Below are 16,496 nucleotides of genomic sequence, written 5' to 3'. Positions count from 1 at the left end.
CCTCTCCACCTGCAATCACCCAGCTATCTATTTTCAACATTCTATAAACCACCAATGCTCTATCCTACTATATTATTATTTATTCTATTTATTGGTATTGAAGACCAGCAGGTGGGGGGGGGGGAATGCCTAACAATCTCTCTCTCTCTCTCTGGGTTGTTAAGCTTCGCTACCTGGTTCAGTTCCTCCTTTCTGGTCACAATATTTGTATGTTCTGGTAATTGTTTTTCTCGTTTGTCTCTCGCTTACAAGCCCTCAACCCTTACCCCAGCTGGTTTACCATGCCTTTGTACTCTCTGTATTCTCGTTCACACTGTGATATTATTTCCTGGCGTATACGCCCTTCGCAAAATGTATTTCTTGTTGCATATGCTGCCCACAGAGGAAGAGAAAGAGAGAGATAGAGGGAGAGGGAGAGGGAGAGGGAGAGGAGAAATCAGAAAGTGAGAGAGAGAGAGAGAGAGAGAGAGAGAGAGAGAGAGAGAGAGAGAGAGGAGAGAGAGAGAGAGAGAGAGAGAAGAGAGAGAGAGAGAGAGAAGAGAGAGAGAAATTAAATTCCTTAGTTTATGATGAAAGAAGCATTTCAAGACAACCCAGCACCTCTCAAATAAATACCTCAGACCAAACCAAATTCATCGCAAAATACAGCGTAAATAATTCATGCCTATATACCATCGAATGAAATATTTTCACAAAAAGTTCCCCCCCCCCCAAAAAAAAAAATAAAAAATAAAATACACTTTAATATACCCCAAAATATTAAAATATCCTAAAATAATAAATCACAACAAATTAAAATAATTCACTTGGAAAAACTCCAATACAGAGAGAGTATTTGGCGTTTTTCGGAGTAAGAGAGTATACTCAAAATACTCTGAGAAATTATGAACTCATATCGAACGAAAACCACGAACACCCCTTCCCGCCAACGAATATTTTCACCTTTTCTGAAACCTGTCAACATAACACACCCGAAACACGACCTCAGTGTTGACACGTTACCTTGGCAACGTTGGGATTGTGTTGACATCCAGGGTTCCAATACTCCGCCAGCGGATATCAGGTGTTCTTCCAATTCCTTGTTTTTCATTTCAGTTCCAGATTTTCGAATTATATATATTTTTCTAATTTCGCTTCTGCTTCATTACCTCTGTTATATACTCAACAATTTATCCTTACATAAATATTCAGAATAATTATTATTCGCTGTATTATTTTATAAGTTACTTTTCACTTTAGTCATCGGAGGCTACAACGTTACTTTTTCCATATACAGTTTTCTGAAGAAAACGAAAAAAGGTGGTCGAGGAAGACCTCTGTGCCCATACTGTCTAGTGTGGGTTCCCGTCTAACCATAATGTTTGAGTAGTGAGAGATATTTAACATACACCACATCAGCAGGATTCACAATATTCCCTCCAGTGGTTATTTGACTCTCTATCTTCACAACGGAGCTCCATTAGACCACTTCTATAACCATAAACGCGGCTAACGAAATTATGTGAAATTATGAACCACTGAAATTATCCAACTAAACTCAACTTATACTAAAATTTGTTAAGTAATTATTAAACATGATTGTGTTATAAACCTCCTTGTAAGTTCGTCTTACAATGTTCTCTCTGTTTCTCTCTCTCTCTCTCTCTCTCTCTGCTCTCTCTATCTATCTCTCTCGCTCTCTCTCTCTCTCTCTCTCTCTCTCTCTCTCTCTCTCTCTCTCTCTATCTGTCTTTCTCTCTCTCTTTTTTTCTACTTTATCGAACGTTCTCTTCATTTCACATTCACCTCATATACGTTTTCTATATATTCATCGGAGAAAACTTCTTGTACTATTAGCTTGCGGCTATCAACGTGAATAAAAAACGTTAATTTTGGAGAATTCTTCTATAGTATACATTGAATATACTATAGTAGTATACTATAGTGATGTATAGTATACATTACTGTAAGTACTGAAATATATTGTACAAAATTCACGCAAACTAAACTCGTTTCTCTTTGGTCGTCTTTGAAGTACATTAAGATGCGCAGACGCAGACACGCACACACGTGATTGTGACTGGACTGGGGTATGGGATGGACATAGGTCAGTCTATGTCGCAATTGTTGTCTAAATAACTCTTTAGACTACGACTCCCGCGCTCTCTCCGCTCGGCCGTGTGTCTGTGCGTGTAAACCTGTGTATGCTTAAGCATTTGTGTTTGATAATAATAAAATATTCAAACCCACCGAAATTAAATGGACTGGTGATATTTGCTTTATTCTGGGGTTCAAAGTTTTTTTTTTTTAACGCGTGGCGCTTCCACTAGATAATAAAATTGAATAAACCTGAATTTGAAAATGTTAGTGTCTGAATGATTACGTTCATTGATGGGGAATGTTTGTCTGTGCCTCTATACGTAAACAAAACATGGCTTACCTGGTGTATTTCATTGATAAATTATACATCGAAGTGATCAATCATATAACAGATTATTAGATTACATGCATGAATCGCCTGCATTACGCGCGCGCGCACACACACACACACACACACACACACACACACACACACACACACACACACACACACACACACACACACACACACACACACACAAACTCCCACTCCAGATGGGAGCCGGCCGGCCGAGCGGATAGCACACTGTGCACGTGATCCTGTGGTCCCGGATTCGATCCCGGGCGCCGGCGAGAAACGATGGGCAGAGTTTCTTTCACCCTATGTCCCTGTTACCTAGCAGTAAATAGGTACCTGGGAGTTAGTCAGCTGTCATGGGCTGCTTTCTGGTGTACTCACCTAATTGTACTTGCGTGTGTGTGTGTGTGTGTGTGTGTGTGTGTGTGTGTGTGTGTGTGTGTGTGTGTGTGTGTGTGTGGTGTGTGTGTGTGTGTGTGTGTAAGACTCCCCATCTTCCCCCAGTGGTTCAAAACCGTGTCACGATGAACCCCCGTACATGAGCTCCAACTCCTCCCCCGCCCACTCCAGAGGTATTGAACACCATAGACGTATTGAACACCACAGGCTTATTGAACATCATAGACGTATTGAACATCATAGACGTATTGAACACCATAGACGTATTGAACACCATAGACGTATTGAACACCATAGACGTATTGAACACCATACACGTATTGAACACCATAGACGTATTGAACACCACAGGCGTATTGAACACCATACACGTATTGAACACCATAGACGTATTGAACACCACAGGCGTATTGAACACCATACACGTATTGAACACCATAGACGTATTGAACACCACAGGCGTATTGAACACCATACACGTATTGAACACCATAGACGTATTGAACACCACAGGCGTATTGAACACCATACACGTATTGAACACCATAGACGTATTGAACACCACAGGCGTATTGAACACCATACACGTATTGAACACCATAGACGTATTGAACACCACAGGCGTATTGAACACCATACACGTATTGAACACCATAGACGTATTGAACACCACAGGCGTATTGAACACCATACACGTATTGAACACCATAGACGTATTGAACACCACAGGCGTATTGAACACCATACACGTATTGAACACCATAGACGTATTGAACACCACAGGCGTATTGAACACCATACACGTATTGAACACCACAGGCGTATTGAACACCATACACGTATTGAACACCACAGGCGTATTGAACACCATAGACTATTGAACACCATAGACTATTGAACACCACAGGCGTATTGAACACCATACACGTATTGAACACCATAGACGTATTGAACACCACAGGCGTATTGAACACCATACACGTATTGAACACCATAGACGTATTGAACACCATAGACGTATTGAACACCATAGACGTATTGAACACCATACACGTATTGAACACCATAGACTATTGAACACCATAGACGTATTGAACACCATACAACTAATGCCTACGTACACAGCTAGTATCATAAATAAACCCCAAGAACTATAAGATTTCCTTCTTCCTATACGAGGACGTATCATTCTCCTATACGAGGACGTATCCTTCTCCTATACGAGGACGTATCATTCTCCTATACGAGGACGTATCCTTCTCCTATACGAGGACGTATCCTTCTCTTATACGAGGACGTATCCTTCTCCTATACGAGGACGTATCATTCTCCTATACGAGGACGTATCCTTCTCCTATACGAGGACGTATCCTTCTTCCTATACGAGGACGTATCATTCTCCTATACGAGGACGTATCCTTCTCCTATACGAGGACGTATCCTTCTCCTATACGAGGACGTATCCTTCTCTTATACGAGGACGTATCATTCTCCTATACGAGGACGTATCCTTCTCCTATACGAGGACGTATCCTTCTCCTATACGAGGACGTATCCTTCTCCTATACGAGGACGTATCCTTCTCCTATACGAGGACGTATCCTTCTCCTATACGAGGACGTATCCTTCTCCTATACGAGGACGTATCCTTCTCCTATACGAGGACGTATCCTTCTCCTATACGAGGACGTATCCTTCTCCTATACGAGGACGTATCCTTCTCCTATACGAGGACGTATCCTTCTCCTATACGAGGACGTATCCTTCTCTTATACGAGGACGTATCCTTCTCCTATACGAGGACGTATCCTTCTCCTATACGAGGACGTATCCTTCTCTTATACGAGGACGTATCCTTCTTCCTATACGAGGACGTATCATTCTCCTATACGAGGACGTATCCTTCTCCTATACGAGGACGTATCCTTCTCCTATACGAGGACGTATCCTTCTCTTATACGAGGACGTATCATTCTCCTATACGAGGACGTATCCTTCTCCTATACGAGGACGTATCCTTCTCCTATACGAGGACGTATCCTTCTCCTATACGAGGACGTATCCTTCTCCTATACGAGGACGTATCCTTCTCCTATACGAGGACGTATCCTTCTCCTATACGAGGACGTATCCTTCTCTTATACGAGGACGTATCATTCTCCTATACGAGGACGTATCCTTCTCCTATACGAGGACGTATCCTTCTCCTATACGAGGACGTATCATTCTCCTATACGAGGACGTATCCTTTTCTTATACGAGAACGTATCCTTCTCCTATACGAGGACGTATCCTTCTCCTATACGAGGACGTATCATTCTCCTATACGAGGACGTATCCTTTTCTTATACGAGGACGTATCCTTCTCTTATACGAGGACGTATCCTTCTCCTATACGAGGACGTATAGGAGAGGATACACGTGTTACATGTATCCTCTCCCGTCTGTTTTCTTTGACCTCTTCATCCTCTCTTGTGTTTTCTTTTTCTTCTCCGTCTTCCTCTTCTTTCTCTTTATACGCCACGCCTTCTATTCTTCCGTACTCCCCCCTCGTGATCTTTTTTTACTACTAATCTTACTCCTACTCTTCTTCTGCCCAACCACTTGGGCCGGACGGTACAGCGACGGTCTCGCTTCATGCAGGTCGGCGTTCAACCCCCCGACCGTCTAAGTGGTTGAACATCATTCCTTCCCCCCCCCCCCATCCCATCCCAAATCCTTATCCTGACCCCTTCCCAGTGCTATATAGTCGTAATGGCTTGGCGCTTTCTCCCCTGATAGTATCCTTACTCTTACTCTTCTTTCCTCTCATTTCCCCCTCCTTTACCCTTACACTCACTCCCTCCCTTTACCCAACTCATTCACTCACCATTATCAAAGTGAGATACACAACCTGGTATGCTAATGCTAACGACGTCTCTAGCAAAGCTAATGATCAACCCACGATATTATAGCAGTTGTAGAGGCAAAAGTTACAGAGATGATTATGTATATTGTTATTCACAGGCGGCCGTGATAAGGCAAGAAGAACGATACCAGAGAAACAAAGAAGGGAAAGAGTCTGCTGAATAAATGAGAATGGAAATTTAAGGAATTTATTCTCGGGAATAAATGAGTTTTCATACTTTGCAACAGTATCCATAGGAATTGGAAGATTAAAATTAATGCTTGACGCAATAGACATTCCTATGGAAATGTTCATTGTTCATTAATAGTCGTAATGGCTTGGCGCTTTCTCTTGATCGTTCTCTTCCTATGGTATATAGAAGAGGAAATGTAATATTAGTAGGAGAGTTGAAATAAACATCATGCAAGGGGGTTACAATAGTTGCTCACTGAATAACAGTAATTATTTTAATCATGGAACATGTCAACACTGGAGATGAAGACTGAGAAGTGGTGGACATTAAACATTAATATTGGACACAGTTTAAGTGTATCTCAACACAGCATGTCAGTGTGTCAGTATAATCAAAAGAATGGGACGAACCAATCAAAGTCGACCTCATCTTCCCACAGGAAGCTTCGGATTGTGAGAGTACAACGTAAAGATGTTCACTTGGAGGCTATGACAAGACGTTTTAAATATCGGAAATGAAAATAAGAGCAAGAAAGATGATAAAGGAAGTTAGAGGAAGCTAGAGGAGTAATGTTCGAGAAAATGGAGCGTGAGAAAAGAGCGGAATATCTAGAACTAACAAATTACAAAACAAAGCTTCAACTAAAGGTAATCAGAAGAAGAAACGTCTTGACAGACGAACCTGCTGGAGTTAGTCAATAAGATGACAGTAAAGACACGATAACACTAGGAATCAGCAGACGGCATTTTCGTGAACTGCTATTGAGCCGTTGACACTGTTCAACACAGGAATAACTTGACACGTGTTCAACTATATGAGAAAATGTAACAATGAGAGGGAGAAATCACACTGCTGGTGAGGATTATTATTTGATGTTCTGAAGGTGGTACTACTCTATCACCTAATTGCATGGCCAAAAATAGAGTAATTGGGTTAGAGAGAAGGGCAGCACAGCTTACGAAACAGGCAGTTAAAGAACTGAACAAAATAAACAAGCTCTGGGAGTAGAAGTAACGCCAGTTTCAACACCAGAGGCACTCACACACATAATAACATCAGCAGCATATGCAAGACTAGCAAGCATATGGAATACTTTAAAAAAAATCTTAACAAGGAACCCTTCAGGATAGTATATATATCAGGCCAGTCTTAAAATATGCAATTCCAGCATGAATCCCAGAAATTGTAAAGCATAACTGAAAAAATGAAAAAGGCAAAGGATATGCCACAAGACGGAGATAAGAGAGATAAGCAATGAGGGCAAAGTAAACTAAGTTTAAAGACATTTGAAGATAGATGGACCATAGGTAATATGACCACAACGTATAAAATACTAAGGAAAATACAAAAAGTGGATAGCAACAACTCTCTCTAGTTGACGGACAACGGAACGATAGAACACAGGTGAAGGTTAGAAACACAAACGAGCCAGAAAAATCTAAAAATATATATTTTTCCTAAGAGTGGCAAGCAAGTGGAATGAGCTCGACCCGGAGATACCGGAAGCATACCACGCCTTGCAGGCGATGAGTCACAATAACGTGGCTAAAGTATGATGACTAGACCTATCGACTTGAGAATGGTCCAGGACAGACCGAAACCTCGTCGTCCCTTCACCTTATAGTGTGTGGTCTGGTCATCATACCACGCCTTCATTGCTTCAAAACCAAGTATGACAGAGTACTCGCAAGTCGGAAGATATTAAGTAACAAATACAGTAGCTATCAGGCCGGGCGCTAGAGCTAGATATCATGCCAGAGAGAGACACAACTAGGCAAGTACATACCAGAAGACTAACGCGATTTAACACAGTTACTCATAACACATGCATGGGATGCAGCGGTTAATGTTATATGAATAACATGTTTCTCAAATCCACTGAAAGATTCATTCAAATGAATGATCCATATTGCACGAGCTGCAACAGGGCTCACAGGACGGCTGAGGTTGCTACTGCTACATCAACCTCTCCCTCACACTTAACGCACCACAGGTTTTACGCTTCTGTTAGAAACAAGATGAATTCGGCATCAAAGAAAACGCCTCGCATTTTTAACATTCACTTTACGAACAGCAGTTGTGCATGTACGAAGATCATTTGTTGAAGATTGGAACGTTGCTCGCCCCTGTGGGCTACGCAGTTTTATTTGCATAGAAATTCTCAGCCTCTTGCATACGCTTGTCTGCCGAACAAACTTGAATAACTTCCAAAGTGGCAGAGTCGTTGCACTGGACGCCATCCTCTGGCAATATCTAGTGCAACTGCAGAGGCGGGAGGAAACTATTCAAATAATGTGTTTTTAATTATAAATTATTGCCATATCAATATATATCTGTGTGTCAGTATAACTATCCAGACCTAACGACCAGGTCGGAAGAAGCGCCCAGATGGGATTTTTTGTGGTAAATAATTTACTACAAAAACAAAAGTACCGGCCAACCTACTTATGAAAAACTCCCCAGACACCAAACAGAACGCCTTGAAGGAAACCAGCGTCGTCTATGCCTTCACATGCCCACTTGGGGACTGTAAGCCCCAAAAGAACTCAGTATATAGACAAAACAACAACGTCTCTTTCTAGGCGACTGACAATGCAGAAACAACAGGGCTCCATCAAGGAACATATAATCTCTTCTCACAACCAGAGAAATATTAACAGGCAACACAGAAATCATCGATAGATAGAGCGATAGCAGGAGACTCGACATCAGCGAGGCACTACACAACGAAACGTCAACACCAGCAATCAACAGCCAATTAACGCATAACTATATTCTACCCACTTCAAGACCCTGAACCAACATAGAAGCAGCAAAAGAAATATGGGCCAATAAGCCTTCTGTAGTTACTTTCATCCTTATGTTTTCATAATCACTTTATACCCACCTCACCCAAAACATTTGTGCTATATCACCTCACCCAAAACGAATATAAGCATGATATTTGTTATGTGTAAACCAATCTTTGAAAATATTAGAAGCCCTTACGAAACGCTTTTAAGAGTCAGACCAAAAATAAAAATGTAAAAAATGAATTCTGGAGAGATAATTTTTCAATTACCCTCGACAGTGAAGAAAAAGCTAAGAAATATTGAGAAGATTCGTGTTAGAATTATTAATCTTACCCTTTCGGTCATATTCAACAACATATGTTTAAAAGAAAGACTGCTACCAAAATATACTAATATATTATATATCTCTATATATTCTCCGTGTTTCTACTACTTGAATTACCAGGTTTCCACTGTGACTACTGCAACCATTTGGTACATAATGTTAAGGTGTTGGGCTGAACACCCATCGACCGTTGGAGGGTTATTAAGGCCACAACAATAGCTTATTGACCAACCAGGAATTATGCTCTAGTCCTGCGCATTGTTAAGGATTAAATTCTCACTTTATATTCACGAAAAGAAGATTACACTTCTCAGTGAATTGTATTTGGGTTTGACCAACCACTTGGGCTGGACGTTAGAGCGACGGTCTCGCTTCATGCAGGTTGACGTTCAAATCCCCGATCGTCCAAGTGGTTGGGCACCATTCCTTCCCCCCCGTCCAATCCCAAATCCTTATCCTGACCCCTTCCCAGTGCTATATAGTCGTAAAGGCTTGGAGGTTTCTCCTGGTAGTTCGCTTCCTTTCCCTGCTCAATGAATATAACGTACATATATATTTTCCCTGTGAATTAAATCGTTTTAAAATTTGCGCAAGATTTTGAAAATATTAACAGAGTAATGAACTAGAGTAGGTAAGCGAAATGCTGAAATAGACGGACTGGCTTTAACTTTTTAATAACATTCAGTGATAAATATAGACAAAATTTTATGTAGTAACTAAAGAGATGAATACGAGATGAAGTGGACAAGAACTGAGGAATTTAATGTGAGAAAGAGTGAAAAAACGAGTGAGAAAAAAATGATAATTAGCGGAAAAAAGAAAACGAGATTGAGGGAAAGCATTTTTATTTTTTACGATGAAGGAATTACCTCGATAACGAGCATTCTCTTAACTCTTTATTTTCTCCTCACCTTTTTTTGTCGACATTTCTATGCAAGTTCAAAATCGTTTTAAAAATGGGTAAATACTTCACTTTTTTTCCCTCAGTTGGTAGGGAGGCCTCGTGAGTGTGGCTTACTTTCCTCAATGTCTCTCTCTCTCTCACTCTCTCTCTCTCTCTCTCTCCCCCTCTCTCTCTCTCTCTCTCTCTCTCTCTCTCTCTCTCTCTCTCTCTCTCTCTCTCTCTCTCTCTCTCTCTCTCTCTCTCTCTCTCTCTTTCTCTTTCTTTCTCTGATCACTAACATTCTGAATGACCAACCAGTAAACATAGGCAGGACGTATTCAGACCCTTCAGAAGACCCTATTCAATTAATGGCAACCGTAAATTTAAACTCCGTTGTTATTCTAAGCGTTAAACTTACTCCAGAGCTGATGAGAAAGGGTGTTTGGTCAGGCAGAGAGGGAGCCCAGCGAGCAATCCCCCCCTAAGCCACCCCATAATACCCCCCCACCCACCATTCCCCATCGGAGACTCAACGACTCCACAATACACCCCTGAAATTTCTCCCACCCCTTAACCTCCATCTTCCCCTCTTCCCCACCCTTCCTTCAGCGAGCTTCTGACCCTTGTGAGCCCATTATCCATCTCCTTGCTCTTCCCTCCCCACCTCCTCCTTATTTCCCTCAGCGGAGTACCAACGACTTTCGTGAACCCACCAGCTCGCCTGCCTAATCGTTCCCCCTCCTTCAACAGCCCCCTCCTGCCTCGGAGACCAGCGACGCTCCTGCCTGTTAACCCAGCCAATCAGTAAGTTTGGACTCTGTATTGGCTCGTCTAATCACACACCAGCGGCGAGCTATTGCTCTCTCTCACTTTCTCTCTCTCTCTCTCTCTCTCTCTCCTCTCTCCTCTCTCTCTCTCTCTCTCTCTCTCTCTCTCTCTCTCTCTCATTCACTCACTAACCGACCCATTAAGACGTGTCTTGACGCTCTGTCCAAGCTAGTCAATCGCAAACCTTCGCTCTCTGAGACAGCCAATCATAACCTTCTATTTCCGGGACAGCCAATCATAAACGTTCGCTCCCTGGTACAATCAACCAGCACACATCCTTATTTTCGCTGTTGCAGTCGATCGAATCCATTCTGATCCAGTCAATCGGCACACCTTTACTTTCTGATACAGTCAATCAACACTTCCTCGCTCTCTGAGCCAACCAGTCACCTTTGATCCAACCAATCAGCACTCCCTTCCGCTCTGTTATTACTAATCACAAGCATGTGGTCTCTCCCACCAGCCAGCCGGCACCCTTTCTCTGAGCCAACCAATCACAAACATTGGCTCCCTGATCCAGCCAATCAACACTTCCTCACTCCGTAATCCAGCCAATCAGCAAACCTCCACTCTCTGGCTCAGTCGTTGCAAATTGTTATTGGAAAATGGTTAGCCATCGGAGAGATAATTATACATGTCTATATAATTTATTTATTTAAAAAACCATTGCCCTCTTACCTAATACGTTGCCTTTTTGACGGAATCGACCAGTCCGTTACAAATGCGACGTAGCTGTAAAAAAAAAGAACCTACATATTATTTTCTGTGTATTGGCCTGGATGGGTTAGGTGGGTTGCTTGGGTTTTCACGTGTCTGATTGGACATGCTTTATGGAGTGGCCAATGGTAGTGAACTGGCCAACGTGCTCAGTATTTACGAACGGAAAAGCCGGTGAATGGGTGAACGAGTGAGTGGGGGAACGAGTGAGTGGGGGAACGAGTGAGTGGGGGGAACGAGTGGAGTGGGGGAACGAGTGAGTGGGGGAACGAGTGAGTGGGGGAACGAGTGAGTGGGGGGACGAGTGAGTGGGGGAACGAGTAAGTGGGGGAACGAGTGATTGGGTGAACCAGTGAACGAGTGAATGGGTGAACGAGTGAATGGGGTGAACGAGTGAATGAGTGAACGAGTGAATGAGTGAGCTGGAATATAAATGAGCGAATGTATGGACTATTGCGCAGTGGTATTAAGCTGGAATTGTGCCTCGTAAGCAATTACGACCGGGTTCGAGGACAATAGGCAGAAAGAGTCGACTGACGTATATATGCTGGTTAGCACTGTATATGTGTGGCCACGTCTGTGGTAGAAAAAAAAAAACTCGATCCTTAACTGTTCGCCCCTGGGGCCAGATTCACGAAAGCACTTACGCAAGCACTTACGAACGTATACATCTTTCCTCAATCTTTGACGGCTTTGGTTACATTTATTAAACAGTTTACAAGCATGAAAGCTTCCTATTCAAACTGTTGTTATTGTTATAAACAGCCTCCTGGTGCTTGGGAGCTCATTAACTGTTTAATAATTGTAAACAAAGCCGCCAAAGATTGAGAAAAGATGCACAGGTTCGTAAGTGATTGGGTAAGTGCTTTCGTGAATCTTGCCCCTATTCACCAAACAGCAATTTGCGACTTGGTTGTAAACCGATTAGAAGTTTGTGTTCCAGGGAAAATGATTAAGATATGTCTTAACATGAACAACGAAAGGGGAAGTTCTTGCTAAGCCTACAAAAAAAAAACACACAAACAAAAAAACCCGGGTAATTATGTGTTTTTATATTATCTACATCCAGAAATAATTTTCCTCTCTTAGAGAGACGACCGTGTTTACGGTCAAATCAACCAGCACTGGAAAAGTTTGGTTATAAAGGATTTGATTTTTTTAAATTTTGTCTCAAAGGAAATAAAGAGTTCTAGACAAAGCACAGGAAAACAGCAAGTGCCTATAGCACATATACTCACATATTCCAGCGCTATTGTAAACAAACACACACACAAAAGACATTATCATAAGTGACAGAACACATTCCTCGGCACTGCGGGCCGGGCCTCTATATACCCACCCTCGCCAATACACATAAAGAACGACAATAATAATAATAAATAAAGTTGATAAAGGAGAATAGTTTCCTTCATTATTCCTTCTTTACCCTTCCCTAGTAACCACTTTACCCCCTTGTAAACACTCTACTCCCTAGTAACCACTCTACCCCCCTAGTAACCACTCTACCCCTCTAGTAACCACTCTACCCCCCTAGTAACCACTCCACCCCCTAGTAAACCACTCTACCCCCCTAGTAACCACTCTACCCCCCTAGTACCCACTCTACCCCTCTAGTAACCCCTCTACCCCCCTAGTACCACTCTACCCCTCTAGTAACACTCTACCCCCTAGTAACCACTCTACCCCCCTAGTAACCACTCTACCCCTCTAGTAACCACTCTACCCCCTAGTAACCACTCTACCCCCCTAGTAACCACTCTACCCCCCTAGTAACCACTCTACCCCCTAGTAACCACTCTACCCCCCTAGTAACCGGCCTCTATAAACGGCTTCTACGCCCACGACAAGAGCCGTGCAATGAGCGTTAATCTGTGTGAAATATGAGTATTGACTGTAAATTAATGTGGCGAGTCGATAAGACCAAACGAGGCGGCCATCACACTTCACATGCACTGAGCCCTACCTCCGTCAACCTCTAAGATTGCCACTCTTACCTTCCCCCTTCCCTATTCTTCCCCCAACCTACCCCTCCCTCTCTATTATTGACCCGCAGGTCCGTTCCTTCCTCTAGATGTCTATGGTGAGTAGGGGCGGGTGAGGGTAGGAGGGGGTGATAGCAGAAGGGAGGGTGAGAGCAGGGGAGGGTGAGAGAAAGGGTAGGTGAAGGCAGGGGAGGGGGTGAGAGCAGGGGAGGGGGTAAAGGGAGGGAAGGGGTGAGGGCTGGACGAAGGAGAGAACAAGGGGAAACGAACAAAAGCTAATGATCTATTCTTAAACATTTCTGCATGCCCAGGGCTCGGACCAGAACCCATATCGTACGTGAGGCGTGCAGTGTGTGGACGCTATCCGCATCACCACTGACCTGTAATGTTTGTTAACACTAGTCACACTCTCTATCTTCTTTCTAAAATGGGATGTTCTATATAACAATTTTGCTTATTATTTGTATAGTTTATGCTCTACAAACTCTTATTTGTGTCTCGTCTTCCCTTCAAAATTTGCATCCAGGGAATGACATTCTACCTGGTCCTGTCACGCAGTTTTTCTGACTCTTCAGCCAACTTGACAACACCACCTACTACCGTAGCGTTACAACTACAACATTCTATTTGTACACCACACATTGTTTAGGATTGAACTGCTTAAAGTCTCTTGCTCGAAGCCCCCTTGTTGGCTACCCTTTTGTGCTTATCAACCAGCATTGTGCCTCTTAACGTATCCAACCAATTGGACTTTTCGGAACAGAGACGGCCTCGCTTCTTACATGTCGGTGTTCAATCCCAGATGGCCCAAGTAGCTGGGCATCGTTCCCTCCCTCCGTACTTATATTCCAGTACCTTGTTTTCCTATCTCTTCCAAGTGATATATAGTCACACTGGCTCAGCAATTCCTCCTCACAATTAACTTACTTTTGCCTCTAAACACCTCAATATAAATTTGTTCAGCGTTTACATCTCTGTCGGGAAGCATTCGGGGTTCATAATTCATCCTAGTATTGAATAATATCCCGTGATCGTATAAAGCTCAAGGTGCACTTCTTAGTCTTTATACAGCAAATATAACTTAAGTTATATACTTATGGAAGCATGTAATTATAATCTTTTGTACAGTTTCTTCACTTGTAAGACACAGTATCTACATGTATACAAACTTAAACTTAACACGTGTATTTGTAATATAGAATTGTTTTAGCCTCACGTATCTTTCAATTTATAGCATTACATATATACACCTGATATACCAGCATACACCAATCACGTCAGTCTTAGAGACCATTCTCACTTCATAACTCAATTCCCCCACAACAATGAATCTGCAGCTTCAAGACATCATATCAAAAATCATTCTCTAAACAATGTGTACATACAATTACCACATCATGTTTAACCTAATCACGCATGATATTAACCAGCTGCCCCACAAGATAAGTCATTCAGTGTTACACATCAGTATTCATTCAAAATAATGTCCTACCCCCCCCCCTCAGTCCCTACTCCAGTCGCTCTCTATTACTTCGGTTCTTATGATTCCAAACTGAGCTCCACTCTCATTGTCTCCTAAGCTTAGTTACACCTAAACTTTGCACGTCGGTCTTACCCTCCTTAAAACCTTTCATCACATCAAGTTTCTATTTTTCTTCATTTACTCCTTTACTATACCACGCTACTGTGCTACTAATTCTGTTACTACTACCATCATTAATGATAAATACAACTAATAAAAATGATCGGAATAATAATAATAATAATAATAATAATAATAATAATAATAATAATAATAATAATAATAATAATAATAATAATTGAGAAGTTTTCAATAATCAAGACATTCACACTAATAATGGATATATACCGTAAACAAACAAAACATTTCTTAAGTAAAATATAATTAACGTTTAAATATCTATTAAAATAAAGTATGCAAATAACACACACACTTATAAAAGATATATATATACTAAATAAGTTATCCATTAAAACACCAAAAGTATGAAACACTGGGAATTATTCCCTGTAATATAACATATATCAGGGTTACAAAAAATAAAAAATAAATATTAAATGTATCAATCGCCCTTTTTTTCTTATCGTTATGGAAAAGGAATGTATGGAAATATATCACTCATTCTGTTTTGTCTATACACCCTTTTTCGCCTATCTCTCTGTTTGTCTATTCCATTCTCCCTTATTCCTCCTTCCTTCCCTCTCTTCTGCTTCACTCTTACTCCCTCAGTTTCTTTCCTACTCTCTCCTCCAACACCCTTTTCCCCTTTTTTCTCTACTTTACAACTCTCTTCCTTTCCCAATTTCTGTCTTCATTCTCTTTTTCTCTCTCTCCTTCTCTTTCCCTTCTATCCTCCACTCCCTCTCTCTCTTCCTACCTCCCTCCCTCTCTCTCTTTCTCTCTCTCTCTCTCTCTCTCTCTCTCTCTCTCTCTCTCTCTCTCTCTCTCTCTCTCATCTCTCTCTCTCTCTCTCTCTTTCTAAACAGTAAACACACAATGTTAATTTTACTATTAATATTTTGATGCAATGTTGTAACAACGTTGTGGTTATGTTGTGTGTGGGAAATGAAAAATTGGGAAACTCTATGTAAAACCAAATCCAAGTTTCAGACTTCATAAGATTCGCAATTGGAACCGACCTTGGAACCGTAGGGGCAATGGAGCCAACCCCGAACCGTCTTTGAGAGTCACCTACCTCCAATGAGTCATCCAGAACTACACATATACATATACATATACACTAGGAAGACACTATACATATACATATACACTAGGAAGAGCACCCGGTGGTGCCCGGGATAATCTCTCTATCCCCACGTGCCCCTCTATCCTTCCCCTTCTCCCTTTCTCCTCAGTCTCCTTTTTTCCCACCCCTCTAACTCTTCTTCCCTCCCATCTTTCTCATTTTCATCCTTTTCCGTCTCACCCCCATCTTCCAACCCTCCTTTTCCCCTCACTTAATCTCTTTCCCTCCCTCTTCCTTGTCTGGCCTCCATTCTTTCCCTTCTCTTCCTCTCTTCACCACATTTCCCACTTCCCACCTAGTACTCAC

At 41.9% G+C, this 16,496-nt stretch overlaps 1 protein-coding gene across 1 annotated transcript in view; it reads left to right on the top strand.

Moving 5' to 3' along the window:
• Positions 1-16,496, top strand: part of LOC123754427 (zwei Ig domain protein zig-8) — a 54,572-nt gene that overhangs the window by 22,524 nt on the left and 15,552 nt on the right.

Source organism: Procambarus clarkii, chromosome 21 (assembly GCF_040958095.1).
Source record: "Procambarus clarkii isolate CNS0578487 chromosome 21, FALCON_Pclarkii_2.0, whole genome shotgun sequence".
Classification (NCBI taxonomy): Eukaryota; Metazoa; Arthropoda; class Malacostraca; order Decapoda; family Cambaridae; genus Procambarus; species Procambarus clarkii.
This window is presented reverse-complemented; position numbering and strand designations above follow the sequence as displayed.